Consider the following 16,307-nt stretch of genomic DNA (forward strand, 5'->3'; position numbering starts at 1 on the left):
CTTTTTATTAGGGAACTGCTTCACCTTAATCTTGCTCCAACTCAACTCTCCCCAAATGCCTAGAGAACAATGATAGGTTGTTTAGTTCTGTGGCGAGCTTGTTGTAATACCTCGCTTACTATCTAGGAGTTTCTTCATTGCTACATTCCCAAAAGGGGTGACTGGTTGTACTTCTCCCCACGGGATAGAATTCTTATCTCTGGAAATTCCTTTAAGCACAAACCATGGAAAAGCCATTCTTTTTCGTTTCTGGTGATGGCTGGGAATTCTTTCCTAATGAAAGTGTTTTCCTGCGAATAAGGACTTCCATTCCTCATGCATGGTATAGTCAGAATTCCACTGGTGAGTTACCCATAATGATACCCTCTTTTGTTTTAAAACTCAAAAAATTTTGGTTTGAGTTATTAACAGAATTGTCATCCTCTCAGGCTTTAAAGAGATTGCCATTTCATCTGACGATCTCCAGTGAATAAAGGAAGCCTTTAACCACTCAGTGAGGGACTAGTCTCTACTCGTGACACCTCAAACTTTGTTTACCCATGGGATTGGTCCTCAGCCTGTTGGCAAGTCCTCTATAACTGTATCCCGAAAACTTAATAAGGGTTTCTAGCTCAGTTCAAAGAAGGCTCAAGTGACTTCCCACCTACTTCCTCCACCAAGAAGGAAAAAAAAAAAAAAGCCTACGATTACAGCACAAAGAGTCTTACCGATTTCAGTTGTTTCTCAGTAAGTATCCGACTCACAATTCCCTCATCAGCTTATGGATAAGATTAGGCCACCCCTTACTGAAGCAGGGGTACTCCCCTCAAACCCCTACTCTTCAGCAGCATCTGTTCTAGGCAATGCTCAACTTACTTTTAAGAAGATAAGTGAGTCTTTGTCGAAAGAGGGTATGATGTATCTGAATTCTCGCCCTCCAACTGAGATTATAAACCGGCTCATGCATGATCTCGCACGGGTTAACTCTCTCACCATCCTCTATTTTTATTTAGCTTTTCTTTTCCTCTTCATTGTAACTTTTTGTTCCCATGGCGTATAGGTTAATACACACGTGTATTACTTATCGTGTCTAGCTGCAAAAGGAGAGGAGCATTATACCAAGATGTTAGCTTCTACTTGCTCCCAACACCAAGCCAATTTACAATTGGAGTGTGATAAACATGAGGCCGCTCTACAAGCAGTGCATGCTAAATTAGAAGCATAACGAGCTTGTCATGCATCTTATGTGCAAAAGCTCGACAAGGAGATGTCCCAGAAACTAATGGTGGAAAGATCCAATGCAGTGGATGAGTTTAAAGCCTCACCAACCTTCAAGGAGATTATGTCGAAGGCCTACTTTGATGGCTTCGAAGATTTTCGGAATCGTGCTGCTTTTGAATTTGTAGATCAAGACTTCTCTGTCATTTAACTGGATAAAGCGAGTGACTCCGAATAGGATAAATGTGTAGCCATTCATTTATTTGCTCCCATGTTTCTCTTTGCGCTTGAAACTTCTCTTTTTTTGCAATCAGTTTCCATTTATATTTGTAGGGTTGATGAGTAGGATGGACAGTTATGTTTTGCCATTGAGATTGTCGCATTATGTTCTTTTATTGACATCTTTGGTCGGCTCATCCCTTTAATAAGGAAAGTAGATTAAGGCGAGTTTCACTCAGCTCGTCTATATAATAAGGTAAGTAGATGAATACGAGCTTCGCTCAGCTCACCCTTTAACAAGGGAAGTAGATGAATACGAGCTTCGCTCAGCTCACCCTTTAACAAGGGAAGTAGATGAATACGAGCTTCACTCAACTCACCCTTTAACAAGGGAAGTAGATTACTATGAGTTTCACCCAGCTCACCATTTAACAAGGGAAGTAGATTACTATGAGTTTCACCCAGCTCACCCTTTAACAGGGAAGTAGATTACTATGAGCTTCACCCAGCTCACCCATTTAACATTAATATCTTAATATATCAAAATGATAATGAATTATTTGAAACAACTAATCTAAGTAGGAAATACTTTATTAAAGCTAAAGTTGATAACAAGGCTATTGAAGACATTCATTCATAGAGAATGAAACAATTATTGAAACTAGAAGTATTAGCAAAAACAAATAATAAATTGAGATTAAACTGGAATTGTTTACTGATAAAATTTCTTCAGATGCTTAACATTCCATGGGTGAGGCAGTGGATTTCCCTCTAAGTCCTCCAACCAGTATGTTCTTGGTCGCTGACGTTATGTAACTTTGTAAGGCCCTTCCCATTTAGGACCCAGTTTCCCTATGGTTGAATCCTTAGTTGCTTGAGTAACTTTGCGGAGTACTAAATCTCCTACTGAGAACCTACTAGGCTTAACCCGAGCGTTGTAATACTTGGAAACCTTCTGTTGATAGGCAGCCATCCTAATCTGGGCTTAGTCTCTCCTTTCTTCGATTAGGTCCAAGCTTTCTTCCAACTCCCTTTCGTTCTGCTTGGGCTCGTAGTGCTCCATCCTAAAGCTTGTTAGGCCAATTTCTACAGGTACTACTGCCTCACTTCCAAACGCTAAAAGAAAAGGGGTTTCCCCTGTGGGAGTCCTTGAAGTAGTACGGTAAGCCCACAGTACACTCGGCAGCTGTTTAGGCCATAGTCCCTTTACAGCGTCGAGTCGAGTCTTTATCATCTAAAGGATTGTTCTGTTAGTGACTTCGGCCTGTCCATTCTCCTAGGGATGTCCTGGTGATGAGAAATGAATTTGAATCCTGAGCTCAGAACAAAAATTTTTGAAGTCAAAGTTATCGAACTATTTTGCATTGTCTGTGATAATCACTCTAGGAATCTACAAACTATTAATTTCCACACGAACTTCCTTATATTGTTCTCTGTGATCTTGGCCAGAGGCTTAGCTTCTACCCATTTAGTGAAGTAATCAACCATAACAATGGCATACTTAGTCTGCCCTTTGCCCTTGACGAGAGGGCCCATGAAGTCCATTCCCCATTGAGCAAATGGCTATGGTCCTGACATGGGAGTCATCTCCTTTGACGGTTGTCTCGGAATATTGGCAAATCGTTGACACTTGTCGCACTTTTTAACAAAGTCAAATGCATCTTTATGCATGGTGGGCCAATAGTATCCTTGTCGGATGGCCTTGTTAGCAAGTGACCTACCCTCAGCATGGTTTCCACAAACTCCTAGGTGGATCTCCCTTAAAATGTAATCAGCTTCCTCGTTAAAAACACATCATAAATACGGCATGGAAAAGCTTCTCTTGTAGAGCACCCCTTTGATAAGCGTATACCTAGCTGCCCACATCTTGACCTTTCGAGCTTCTACTCGGTCTATTGGTAGCACCCCATCCTTGATATATCTGATGATAGGATCTGCCCATTCCACACTCAATATCGCTTGTTGTACTTTAATTTGTCTCTCCTGAGATATAGATGGTTCATCCAAATATTCCAGTGGTATAGTCTTATTGATCTCAAGTTCCAATGCAGTAGCTAACCGGGCTAAGGCGTCTGCTTTCCCGTTCTCTTCTCGTGGTATTTAATGAATTGAGAATCTTTGGAAGTGATTCTTTAATTCCTCCACCTTTTGTAGGTAACTCTTCATCTTCTCTTGGTGTAGGTTATATAGACTATTTTACCCTTGGTGTTATCGGGTCAAGTCGGGACCCGGTTAGCAATCTGGACCCCAAGTTTGGGTTGTTACAGATTTGGTATTAAAGCGTGCTTCGAAAACCTTTCAGACGACGGGTAGAAGTTTGACTTGCATTGAATGCATGTTTTGTGCTTAAATGTTTATGATTTTGAGAAACATGCTTACTTACTAAGTGCTTAGGGGTTTAAATGTTGGTATATGTTAAATGTATGGCTATGTGAATGAAAGGATGACTTGATTCATGAAAATAATTAGTCGTTTAAAGTATGATCTTTTAACTACGTATTTATATGCTAAGTTGTTCGTTAATGACAAAAGCATGTTATTTGCGATTAAATGGCAAATAGTGAGCATGGTTTATGCAAGCATGTTATGCATGGGAAGATGGTGAAGATTAAAGTGATGTTTAATTTCACATGATGATTTAATTATTACGAAATTTAATTAAATGTGATAGGATACGATTGTTAAGTTGTATGTCCCTGTTATGGTATGCAAACATGTGTGTATAGACATATGTATATATAAATATATACATATGGTATATATACATATGGTAGGGTGCCTGTTGGGATGTAACTTACCATGTGGGCTATGATTTGAGTAGACAGGGAGCTTGATAGCTCCAAGGGTTGTTTGGGTGCTAGTTCTTATTGAACGAATGGCATAGGTTTCTACCTCGTGGATTGAGCTATTGGGTACGTGGTTATTCCAGTCTTCTTATTATTTTCATAGTGTGATGCTTAGGGCACACTACAACAAATTTAGTCTTTAGCGACAAACGAATTTGTCGCTAAAAGTACATATTTTGTCGCGATAACATTATCGCAACAAAAAAAAAATTTGTCACCCAATTGTCGCTAGAAGCCGGTCACAATATATTTTTTTATGACAAATGTTGATTTGTCGCTGGAGGTGAGATATATTGTGACAAAATATTTTTTGTCACAAAATGAATAAAAATTGCGACAAAATATTTGTCGTAAAATATCCAAAAATTGTCGCCTAAAAACCTCCACACCTATAAAATTTGTCGCTGTTTGCTACTATTTTGTGACAAAAGCAATTTTTATCACTATATGTATAATCTTTTGTGACAAAAGTTGTCGCTATAAGCTATTTTATTATGACAAAACTTTTTGTCACAATATATATCCTATGTTGTGATAAAAATATTGTCACTATAAGCTACTTTATTGTGACAAAACCTTTTGTCACAATATATATCCTATGTTGTGACAAAAATATTGTCACTATAAGCTACTTTATTGTGACAAAAGTTTTGGTCACAATATATATAACATGTTGTGACAAAATTATTGTCGATATAACTAGATTTATTGTGACAAAAATTTCGTCACAATATATAGGGAGATGTTGTAACAAAATTAATTGTCGCTATAAGTTATTTTATTGTAGCAAAATTAGTCGTCGCTATAAGTTCTTTTATTTTGACAAAATTATTTGTCGTAATATATATATTATGTTGCGACAAATACATTGTCACTATAAGGTTAAATATTGTGACAAGGTATATATCATGTTGCGACAATATTTTGTCACTATAAATATTGTTTTATTGTGACAAAATATATCTTTTGTCACAATATATCTATCATGTTATGACAAATATGTTATCACTATAAGTTAAACATTGTGACAAAATAATATATAGTGCCACTAATACAATAATATAATTTTGTTTTTACCTATTTGAAATTTGGAACCTATAAATTATATTAAAATATTAATAAACTAAACAATCTAAACCAAGATCTAAGCATATCACTCAAAATCAATATGTTTGATAATCAAACATAGAAGATAAAACACATATTCCATTAAGAATTTAGATATTAAAATGTGCAAATTATCTAAAATGATAATTTCAGCATATATCAAAATGCTATAAATTCAATATTACACAATGCTAATTGCAAAAACATATCAAAATCCCAAAAGAAATCTGAATCCAAAAGGGGAGCTAGATTTCAATCAATGTGAAACCTGCAAAAAAATAATAATAATAAATAAATGAGATTTGAATTTAAAGATTGAAATAAAATTTTAAAGATTATTTTAGAAAACTTGATATCCTGGTGAGAATACACTACAAGAAAATAAGATTTTTATAACCTGTAATTAATGACATGCATAAAAAGTAAGCTTTGTTAAGTACTAATTTAAGCCTCATGTACAGGTAGGATATATATATACATAGCAAAAACTTACTATTTAAATGAGACTTAAGGTCTAGGAAAAAAAAAAAAAACATATATATAAATTCCAAACAAATTTGTATAATTAATGATTTTAGACTATAAAGTCTACAAGTCATTTGAGTGGTTCAGTTGAATTTAAAATTATTAGATTGATCAACTTGATAAAAATGAGATTTTACTCCTCGTCTCAACAAATATATATATATACTTTTTATTTTTTAACTATTTTAAAATAAAAGTCAAATTTTTACATCATTTTTTATAATGATATTATTTTAACTTTCCTACATTGAATTTATAAAAAGTAAATCATCACTGGTATAACTATATCTTGTGTATACACACTACAACATATAAGGCTTTCACCAACGCTCAAAAGCGCTTGTAAAAACCTGAAAAAGCACTGGTAATTCAATTACCAACGCTTTACCAGCGCTGCTGGAAAAGCGTTGGTAAATCCAGCGTCGATAGAACTTTACCAACATTTTTTCAAAAGCGTTGGTAAATACCATTTACCAGCGCTTTTTGAAAAAGCGATGGCATAAGGTATTTACCAACACTTTTCAAAAAGCGCTGGCAAAGACCATTTACCAGCGCTTTTTGAATAAGTACTGGTAAAAGGTCATTTTATTTATTTTTTTTTTTCCTCTTTACCAGCGCTTTTTAAAAAAGCGCTGGTAAAGGGTCATTTTTTTTTTTTTTTTTTTTGTCATTGTTTTTGGAAAAATATGCTCACAGCTGCTAAATGACATCCAATAGTTACACAAGTGAAAATCAAGAGTGCATGTTAAAAACAATAAAGAAATAAATTTTGAGTGAGATTACAATTACTCGTACAAATATGATTATTATTATTATTATTAGTAATAATAATTATAAAAAAACAAAAAAAAAACACGCACACACACACACAATAGTCCAAATGACATATAGAAGCATTAAGAACCAACCAAAATCAATCAGAAAGCCACAATCTTTTCTGCCAATTAACTTGCATACAAATATCACTTGATATTTACAATTACTCGTACAAATATGATTCCTTCTCCGTCCCTTCTCTGCCAATACAATAAAGAACTTGGCGGGTTAACATCTCTAACACAGTGCATCCAAGGCTCCATATATCAGCCGCAAGCCCATAGCCGCCACGACTCTTAACAACCTGCCAATGCATGTCTAATGTATTACAAAATAGAGACAAGTATGCCAGAGGCATTCTATGGGAATCATATTTATAAAAAGGTAACTTTCCTCCACAGAAAACTGAAAAACCAAATGAGTAACATACCAATCAGCTCATGTATGAATAGAAAAAAATTGTAACATGCACTCATGTACTATGAAATGTATTTTATGACAAAATAAATTGTAACAGTTGTGCTATGAAATATAAGCAGTCACACCAACCAAATAACAAATTATGAGTCATTGTAGACATAGTTTTTCTCTGTAAACTGAACTATGAAACTGTTTTATTTGAATTTAATCTATTTGCATTTCAAAGAAGTGTTTCTTTCATTCAACAAGACACTACAAAGAAAACATAATGGACCATAAAATTCTACCATCATGAAAGGCCATAAATAAAATAAAATAATTTATAGATATTTCCTGAGCCAGAATAACTTGCCATCAGGGGGGAAAAAAGGTCAAAGATCTGGACTAAACCAAACAAATACAGCTTGGAAGAAAAATTGGAAAAAGATAAAGAAAACAAGTGAAGAAATAGAGAATTAAATTAAAAAAGAGAATTAAATTTCTTACCCACAACAAAGTCAGTGAAAGACCAATACTCTACACCCAAAAGATAAGCACACAGAAAATGTTGGCGTGCAAGATTAGACCAAATTCGAGAGCAAGATTGAGTACAAGATTCTATAATTACTCTATTAGAATATGAAAACAAAAACAAGTGGTGGGGGTTGATTAAGATATGATTGGTATAAAGAGTAAAGAACAAGAACATCAAATATATATAGATATAGATATAAAGACACAATATATTGAAAAGAATACAACCAATGAGAAGGTAAAGTTTTGAAATATAATCTACAGTATATTGAAGAAAAGAAGAGAACCCATCAATTATAGTTAAGTTTTGAAATATAATTTTATTTTCACAGTATTTTTCAGGGTACTCAAATAGAAGAATTTGATTGGTACAAAATCTAGAACAAAATGCCTACCGAATGCCTATCTAATTATATTTAGGAGATGCAATATTTAAGTATTTATGCGTTAAAGATCGAGATTGCAATGTGATATATATATATATATATATATATATATATATATATATATATATAACACATATATAATTTGATATATGTGGACATGAAACACATATACTTATGGTGAAAGACATAAGTATGAAGGATCACATGATTCTGTCTTCCAACTAATGATCAAAGATTAGGGGACCAGAAAATCACCGAGTAAACTAACACTAGAGAGCTGAAAACAAGACTTAACTATCCAAATAGCCACTAAGCATGCAACCAATTTCATATATGAAATGCACACATTAACATACATATAGAAATCTAGGGAAAAAAAATATGAACTTGGATTATGATATTACTGGAATAAGAAGTCAAAGCAACCACCCACCAATAAACAAAGTTGTCAACTTGTAAGCCCTCTACACAAACTTCATTCATCAGTAACCCACCAAAATCATGCTATAAAAAAGAAAAATAATATGAGATTTAATCAAATGAGATATCAAAACTTAAACCTCATGAATTTTTCTAATTCGGCCATTTTTATTAGATACAACTCAAAAATAAATGTTTGGTCATAATTTTGTTGATCTGCAAGAACTGAAAATTATATTAGTAAAGATAACTCTAATTTTATAAAGATGACTAATAATTCCAGAAAAATATATTCTGGTAAGGCATCAGAACAGTTAATCTAACTCATGACAAATATAGTTTTGCTGGGAATATTTGAAAACAGAAAGAACCAGAGCGAGTGATAATTAATTGTTTCAAATAAGACGTGAATATTGTTGCCAAACTACAATGAATAGTACTATACTGAAACGTGAGATCCCCTAAACCACAAGTAACATTCACACGTCTCGCTGAAAATATAGCACTCGGAAACAAAGAAAGAACCTGACCAACGAGGTAGTTAGCGGAATCCACCAGAAAAACTTGCATATAGTGTCATTTGCATATCTATCAATCTCATTCAATCATTGCTTAACATTGTTAAAGCTCTCCATCTCAATGACATCATAGACAATTTGTTGCAAATCTCAGTTCATGTAAAATTCTTTGCAAGCTCAAAAGAAAAAGGGTACTTGGAATCATCTTCATAAGCTTTATTGCCACCACCAACATTATATAAAAGAAAGTGAGTTCCATAGGTAGTGACTCAAAAAGGGTCTGTGATGCATAAAAAAAAATGGTCAAAAGCAATTGATAAACCATTTAAAATCTTGAATCAAAAAGGGTTTGTGCTGCATAAAACAAAAAAACCCAAACTACAGAAATAAAGCATGCCATAAGACTCCAATCCCAAACATTTTGAGCCTTATATATCGAATATAATATCATCTATATATATATACATACATATAGCATGTACGGATAGTACCCATAATATAGCAAAACATATATACATAAATTTTGATCCTCAAGATTCCAATATATATGTATCTATATATGAAACAAATTGTCAAAAGCAATTGATAAATATATAATAATCGAATGCATTTGTTAAATATCGAAAACCATTAAAAATCTTGCATCAAAAAGGGACTGATGCATACCATTTAAGAGGAAAAATTATAGAGCTTGATTAGTTGATTTAGAAGAAAAAAAAAAATTAAAACAAAACCCATACATACAAGTTAGCAGTTGCAAAGAAAGAGGGGGGCAAGCTTGAGAGTTGAGAGACAGCGGGCCAGCAGTTGAAGCTTGCGAACGGCGAACCCGATCTGGAACAGCGAGCGATGGAAACAGAAAGATATGGGTTTAGATTTTCTTTAAATTTTTTTTTTTGTTCCCTTTAGAACCCAAAACCTAGAAGACACAATACCAAAGACCCAGCTGAAATTATGAAATATTAGCCAATAAAAATTTACCATTTTCTACCAAAAACTCACATTTTAGATGTATATGAACACATATGTGTCTATAAATTTGATGATGATGATGATGATAAGGGCAAAGGACAAGACCAAGAGGTGTACCTGATGGGCGATTTCGCCAATGACTCGTCAGAGAAGTGGAAGAGCTTCACTCGCAACGCAGACCAACTTCGAATCGGCTACAAAGTTGAGACCGAGAATAGATATGGAGGCGACTAGGGAGTTGCAGAGAGAGAGAGATGGAGGCAAGTTCAAAATTGAGAACAAGAATAGAGATGATGAGAACAAAAATAGATATGGAGGTGATTAGGGAGTTGCAGAGAGAGAGATGGAGGCGATTAGGGAGTTGAGACCGAGAATAGAGATGGAGGCGATTGGGGAGGCTGAAAGAAACCTAGGGCTCTCGGATGAGTGAGATTGGTAAATTAAGGAAATAAAAAAGTGAAATAAATATTAGAGCGGCAAATTTTCCCGCACTAAATTTCGCACTTACCGGCGCTTTTTAAGAAACCGCCGGCTAAAACATACCAATACGAGCGCTTTTTCACCAAGCGCTGGTATAAACATACCTATACCAGCACTTTTTGGCCAAGCGCTAGTATAAACATACCCACCAACGCTTTAATAGAAACGCTAGTAATTAGTACACAGCACCAAAAAGTGCTGGTAAATCCCTAATTTGTTGTAGTGACACTATAAATCACATATGTATATATATACATATACATATATATACTGCAATACCATTACAAAATCAATTCTCTTTAAAATACCCTTTGATTTGGAGGACAATACCCAATCCTTTGATTTAGAGGACAATACCCAACACTTTCTTGCTCTATAAAATATATCATTCCTCCCCCCCCCCCCCCCCCCCCCCCCCTCCGTTCTTTTTCTAAACCCATCTCCTCTCTAAGTTGGTAGAAAATGCAAGGGTCGGATACCTTCAAGCTACCCCTCCATCTTTCTCTCCAAGCTCATAACTCTTGCCTATCTATCTCTACAAATTCATCTCTTTTTTAAAAAACCAGTAGCACACATTGAAACACCTTAATTTACAAACTAGAAGCACACATTTAGAATATGTGATATCATTTAGAATACTCACTATTTGCATTCCAAAATATAAATCATATTCTTTTGTTCGGTATTCTTAATTGTTAGCATATTCTTGTTTATGCATCCTACTCATAACTTGGAACCCACGTCAATGTATAGCATCTGACAAAATATTTTAAGCAGAAAGGAGAAAATAAAGGTCTATGATTATATACTTAAAACCTTCTACAAATTGATGCAAGGACCATGTGATAATGTCAAAGTTGATAATCCAATTTTCACACAATACTTGTCGAACATCAACTAGTTCAACATACAAAACTGTGGATAAGGAATTAAATAATTTTTAAAATATAAGTTAGAGAGCCTATGTGGGTTGGCTAAATGTAAAGAGAGAAAAATAAAAGGAAAAGAGTGAAACAATTTGGAAAATGAGAACGACACAATCCTGAATATAGACCCAACTCAATCTATTTCATTGATGATACTTGGGTAAATACCAACTCATTTAACCAAAAGTTCTTATACACAATGAGGTTGCAAATGAGTTGCTTATTTTAAAATAAACATTGATCATGAATGTAAACCAAACTTAAAATGCGATGAATGAAAACCAAACTCCATCCACAACAATATCCCGACCTTTGATCCATTTATGCACAATAATAAAAAATAAAAATAAAAATAAAAAAATGATCACTTAAGGCACGTGACCCCCTATACACCGCAAAATTGGTCTCTTAAAGGCACGTGACCCCCTCAAGCATGAGTAAAAAACATTAAAAATGTGCAATCATAAAGCATTCTCATTCTCTCTATAATTCACAAAAAGTAACATAATTTTACACTATAATTCACAAAAAAAATAAAAAGTAACATAATTTTACACTCTATAAAACTGTTATCTTATGGCTGCATTGAGGAAACTTCTTACCACCCAATTTATCACTATGGAATAAGATATCACTATACCACAAAGTATTTGATTTTAAAAAAATTGAGTAAAGTGTGTGTGTGTATATATATATATACATACATAGAGAGAGATGTTAGAACCCTAGAAAGTGGGTCAAGATAAGCATAAAGTTGAAAAACGAGGAAACATCTACTTCCACCAACATTTATGATAATTGAAAAAAAGGACAACAGAGGGTGGGTGATGGCCCTTCCTTTCCACAATTCAAATCTCTCTTTAGTTTAATATATGGTATCTTTTGTAGTTGAATTCAAAAATTAGAAGATAAAATAAAACAGATATGGTGCACGAATGAAGTTATTAGAAATTACTTTCAAAAGTTAAAACGTACGAGATAATATGACGGATAATAAAAAGAGATCCAAAATTCCCTTAACTTGTAGGTTTTGTAGACAATCTTCCTTTTAAATTTTTTTTTTCTACTAAAGGGGTTGTTTTTTGATTTGTTGTTAAAAATATCCCCTGAATTGCATAAAACACTCTTGACTTGGTAAAAGTATTTTAGTAAAATAAAACACTTACTTAGATGAAATTTTTTGACAACAAAAAAATAAAAATAAAAAGAAATTTATTACAAAACGCTATGAGTCTAACACGGAGTTTAATGCAATTCATCCTAAAAATAAATTAGTGTAATGCTAACGTTGATTTTTGCTCTAACGTATGAGTTTGTAACTTTTTGTATTACTAGGTTGTTAGAGCCACAAACCAGATCGATCTATGATGTGGCCCAGTGCTTTTTCTCTCATCCCATACAAACCTAAGTAGGTTTTCTAGTGTAGTACTGTCACATATGTACTTAATTCTTTATATTAGATTGTCACACATATACATATAAAAAGATGTTTTAATTTATATACATTTACCAAGAGGAGGTCCACTTTTTCTACTAGTGATGGCTTTGGAGTTTGAGAAGCTTACCCCACAGTGAAGTGGATTCTACTAAAAAATTTCAGTCTTATATTTTAAAATAATAATAATTTTTTTTTTTTTTTTTTTGTATGGCAAAAAACAAAATCATATATATATATATATATATATTAACAAATGAAGAGATCAAAGAAATTTTCACACTTTGAACAGCCAACAAATGAGTGTTTGTAGACTATTCCATCTTTATACTTTTCTTTTGGTACAGATAAGATCAAGAATCTACGACAGAGAGGGTCACTATCTCACTCGATTGTTGCTCATATATGCATATGCTGTAAGTTGAATAATTACCACACAATTCTTTTCTTTTGGTACAGATGAGGTTTTAGCAGTACTTGATACCTTTGTGTATACAATCGTTAAATAAAATCAAAAACCAAGTCTATCATTTCTATTCTAATTGGACCAACAACACCAACAGGACTTTCCCTTCTTAGAAACAGAGAGATGATTGTGTGCAATATATATGATTGATAAAATATTCAATTGAAGAAAATATATATATGTTGTTGCTTGTTTTCTATATATGTTGTTGCTCTGCAAAGTAGGCAGAAGCACAAGTTTGCAAACAAGAGCAATCACTTTATGCAAGCAATGGCAAACTTTTAGTCCATACATAGCCTATCCCTACCAGCACATTGCATTGGCGGGGTTAATTCTAGATAATGTCCTCATTCCCTTTGTTGATTTGCCTATTGTCTTTAAATAGAATTTTTTAATTGTTCATTTTTTGGTTTCATCGGATGCAAGGGTCCAGCAGTGGAAATCTTTTTTTAAAAAAAATTAAGCTGTTGATTTTGGTAATTATCTTTCTAGATGAATAAAGAAGATTCAAGATATCTGATCATGTATAGAAAGTATATTTCTAAGCTTTAGTGGATTATAACTTCCCAGAAAATATTAAGAGGTTAACCTGCTTTGGTGCTAGGGATGGAGAGGTTGATCTTAGTTTTGATAGTTTAGATTCTAGTTTGTATAGTTTTGTCTGGTTTGGGTATCATTCTCATTAAACTAGGGGTAAACCCTCCTTAAATCCCCAAAAAAAATTATTAGTAGTGGCATAAGTAGTAAAACCCACAACAACAGCAACAGAACAAACATTGCTGGAATTTAACAAATCAGACCCTTTTTTTTTAGGTAAAATTTCAGACCCATTAAAGAAGTGCATAAACGGAAAGACAAGGAAAAAGCAAATCACATGTTTTTATGTACCTGTCTCTGCAGAAATACCCTCTTCGGTGGCTTTCCTCTTATTTTCTCTGTCATTTGTGATTAATAAGACCCATGTTGCACCACCAAGATGGTTATGATACCACTGAGTTACCACTCGAATTGCTGAACTTCCAATTCATCAATGTCAGAAGAAGGAAATCTACAATTGCATGTTCTTACACTAAAAACAGGAATAAGTACCACAATTACAGTAAAGTGTGCTTAAAAAAATGGTTCATAATTTCAATATATATAGTATTCATGTTAAAATCCCACCATGTTGTAAGACATCCCCATATATGATTACAATTACAAGACAACGTAAACACATGCAAAGTGAAATAAGACACCATATGCTCCCCATTTTTGGATAAAACAACTGAACACCATTTAAAAGTAGCTTTTAAGACATCATTACACTAGCATTGTTTATAAAATGCAATCAGATTGGAGGGTGCATATATAAATGAATCAAGCCAAGAACATATTGCCAGTGGTAAACTAGCCATCAAAAGCAAAAGCACATTGAAAATAACATCCAGTTTACATGGTATTCTAAATACGAACGTATTGTATAAAAACAACATTAATTAAAATTACCTTTTGAAAAATATATTTAATTAAAATTATAAAAGAACTTCCATGGGTATCTTCATTTTTGGACCCAAACTATCTTTTGACTTGTCTTAAATATAAGAAGACTACCTACAGGACCATTGCTTCCTTAAATTGTTGAAAAGAAATTGAAAGAATTCAAACATCGTGATGAAAATGATGAAAATTAAGAGATGACTCACCTGTGATGTTCGTTAGAGGAAACAAAGAACTTCCTCGTAGAATTGCTGCACAGGGCTCTAACTCTGTTATAAACCGAAAGATTCTTGTTCTTGACCTCTTACAGCACAACCGCTAACATAACAACATCATCAATTGCCGAATTCTCAAGCAAATCAATCTGAGAACACGGACAGTGAAAACCAAACCAAAGTTCTAGTTATACATATATGTGTGTGTGTGTATATATAATTGGTGCAATGTAAAACAAGAACTTGTGAAATGACCTGATTGAGAACAACATTGGTTCTGTATATGGTAGATGTAAACAAACTAATGTTAATTCGTTCAATCTATTTACACACACACATACATATATGTGTGTACGAATATGTGTGTTTCAGTGTGTGCGAATATGTGTGTTTTAGTGTGTGCTAATATATGTGTGAAAAAGGAAGCGAGAGGAAGGAATTGAACAGAGAAAAGTTAGGCTTTGCTTACTGATCAGACAAAGGATCGCTTCTTTATAGGAATTGTTGTCTCTGGATTTAGGATTTTGTTTATAAGCCGTGCGTTATCATTTAGAGCTTGGGGTCCCTTCTATGGTGACCGAAGACAGAGACGACGATGTTGACCAGAGACAGAGATGACGATGGTGACCGGAGACAGAGACGACGATGGAAAGCCTGGCCGTTTGTAGCGAGATGTACACAAGAAGATTTTTTTGTGTTAGGGCTTATCAAAGAGGGAAAGTGTTCGTGTTTGTGTGAAGATGTGTTGTGTTACTTAAGATTTTTTTTTTTTTTTTATTTTCGTCAATTACTAGCGGGAATAATTCCCGCCTGTGGAGGGGGGGAAAATTTCACTTTCTACCTTGTGTTACTGAAAGATTTTTTTTTTTTTTTTTTTCATCAATTACTGGCGGGAATAATTCCCACCAATGGAGGGGTAAATTTTTTCACTAACCATGATAGAATATAATTTCTGTTACGGTTCCAAATTGTTCCTGTAACATCGTGGTAGAAAGTAATCTTTTAATCATGATTTTAAAGGAACCCTGATAGAACGCAGGGTCGGCCCTGGGATCTCCAAAATTTTGAAAGGTCTAAGGTGAATTTTCAAATGTGAGGCCCTTTATAAAGTTTCACACGCACAAAAAAATTATAAGAATGCGAAATTTTTATTAAAATAAGACAATAAAGACATAAAATATATTAATATTGAAAACACACAAAACAAAACCCGGTCTTGGTATTTTATAAAAAACACGATCCAATTTATATTAAAATAATTAAAAAAAATATTCAACACAACTTAGTCAGAAAAATCAAAATTCAACTTCATATCAAAGTAAATGCGACTGTTTTACATTTTGAGTTACAAAATTATCAATTAAAGT

The 16,307-nt window shown here is 33.7% G+C and overlaps 1 long non-coding RNA gene across 2 annotated transcripts; it reads right to left on the bottom strand.

Annotated features, from left to right (window-relative positions):
* Positions 1-6,620: 6,620 nt before the first annotated feature.
* Positions 6,621-15,706, bottom strand: LOC132300326 (uncharacterized). 2 transcript variants are annotated; one of them, XR_009480399.1, is made up of 5 exons: positions 15,410-15,706; positions 14,932-15,089; positions 14,135-14,257; positions 8,463-8,533; positions 6,621-7,014 (listed from the first exon to the last, which is right to left on the bottom strand). It is a non-coding gene; the product is annotated as an uncharacterized LOC132300326 (long non-coding RNA). The 2 variants fall into 2 exon arrangements; XR_009480398.1 differs by lacking the exon at positions 8,463-8,533 and having other exon boundaries at positions 15,410-15,701.
* Between the last annotated feature and the right edge of the window lie 601 nt (positions 15,707-16,307).

The sequence above is a fragment of the Cornus florida genome, unplaced genomic scaffold (genome assembly GCF_030987335.1).
Source record: "Cornus florida cultivar Cherokee Brave unplaced genomic scaffold, ASM3098733v1 CherokeeBrave_3.0.0_Hap2_Chr03, whole genome shotgun sequence".
NCBI classification, from domain to species: domain Eukaryota; kingdom Viridiplantae; phylum Streptophyta; class Magnoliopsida; order Cornales; family Cornaceae; genus Cornus; species Cornus florida.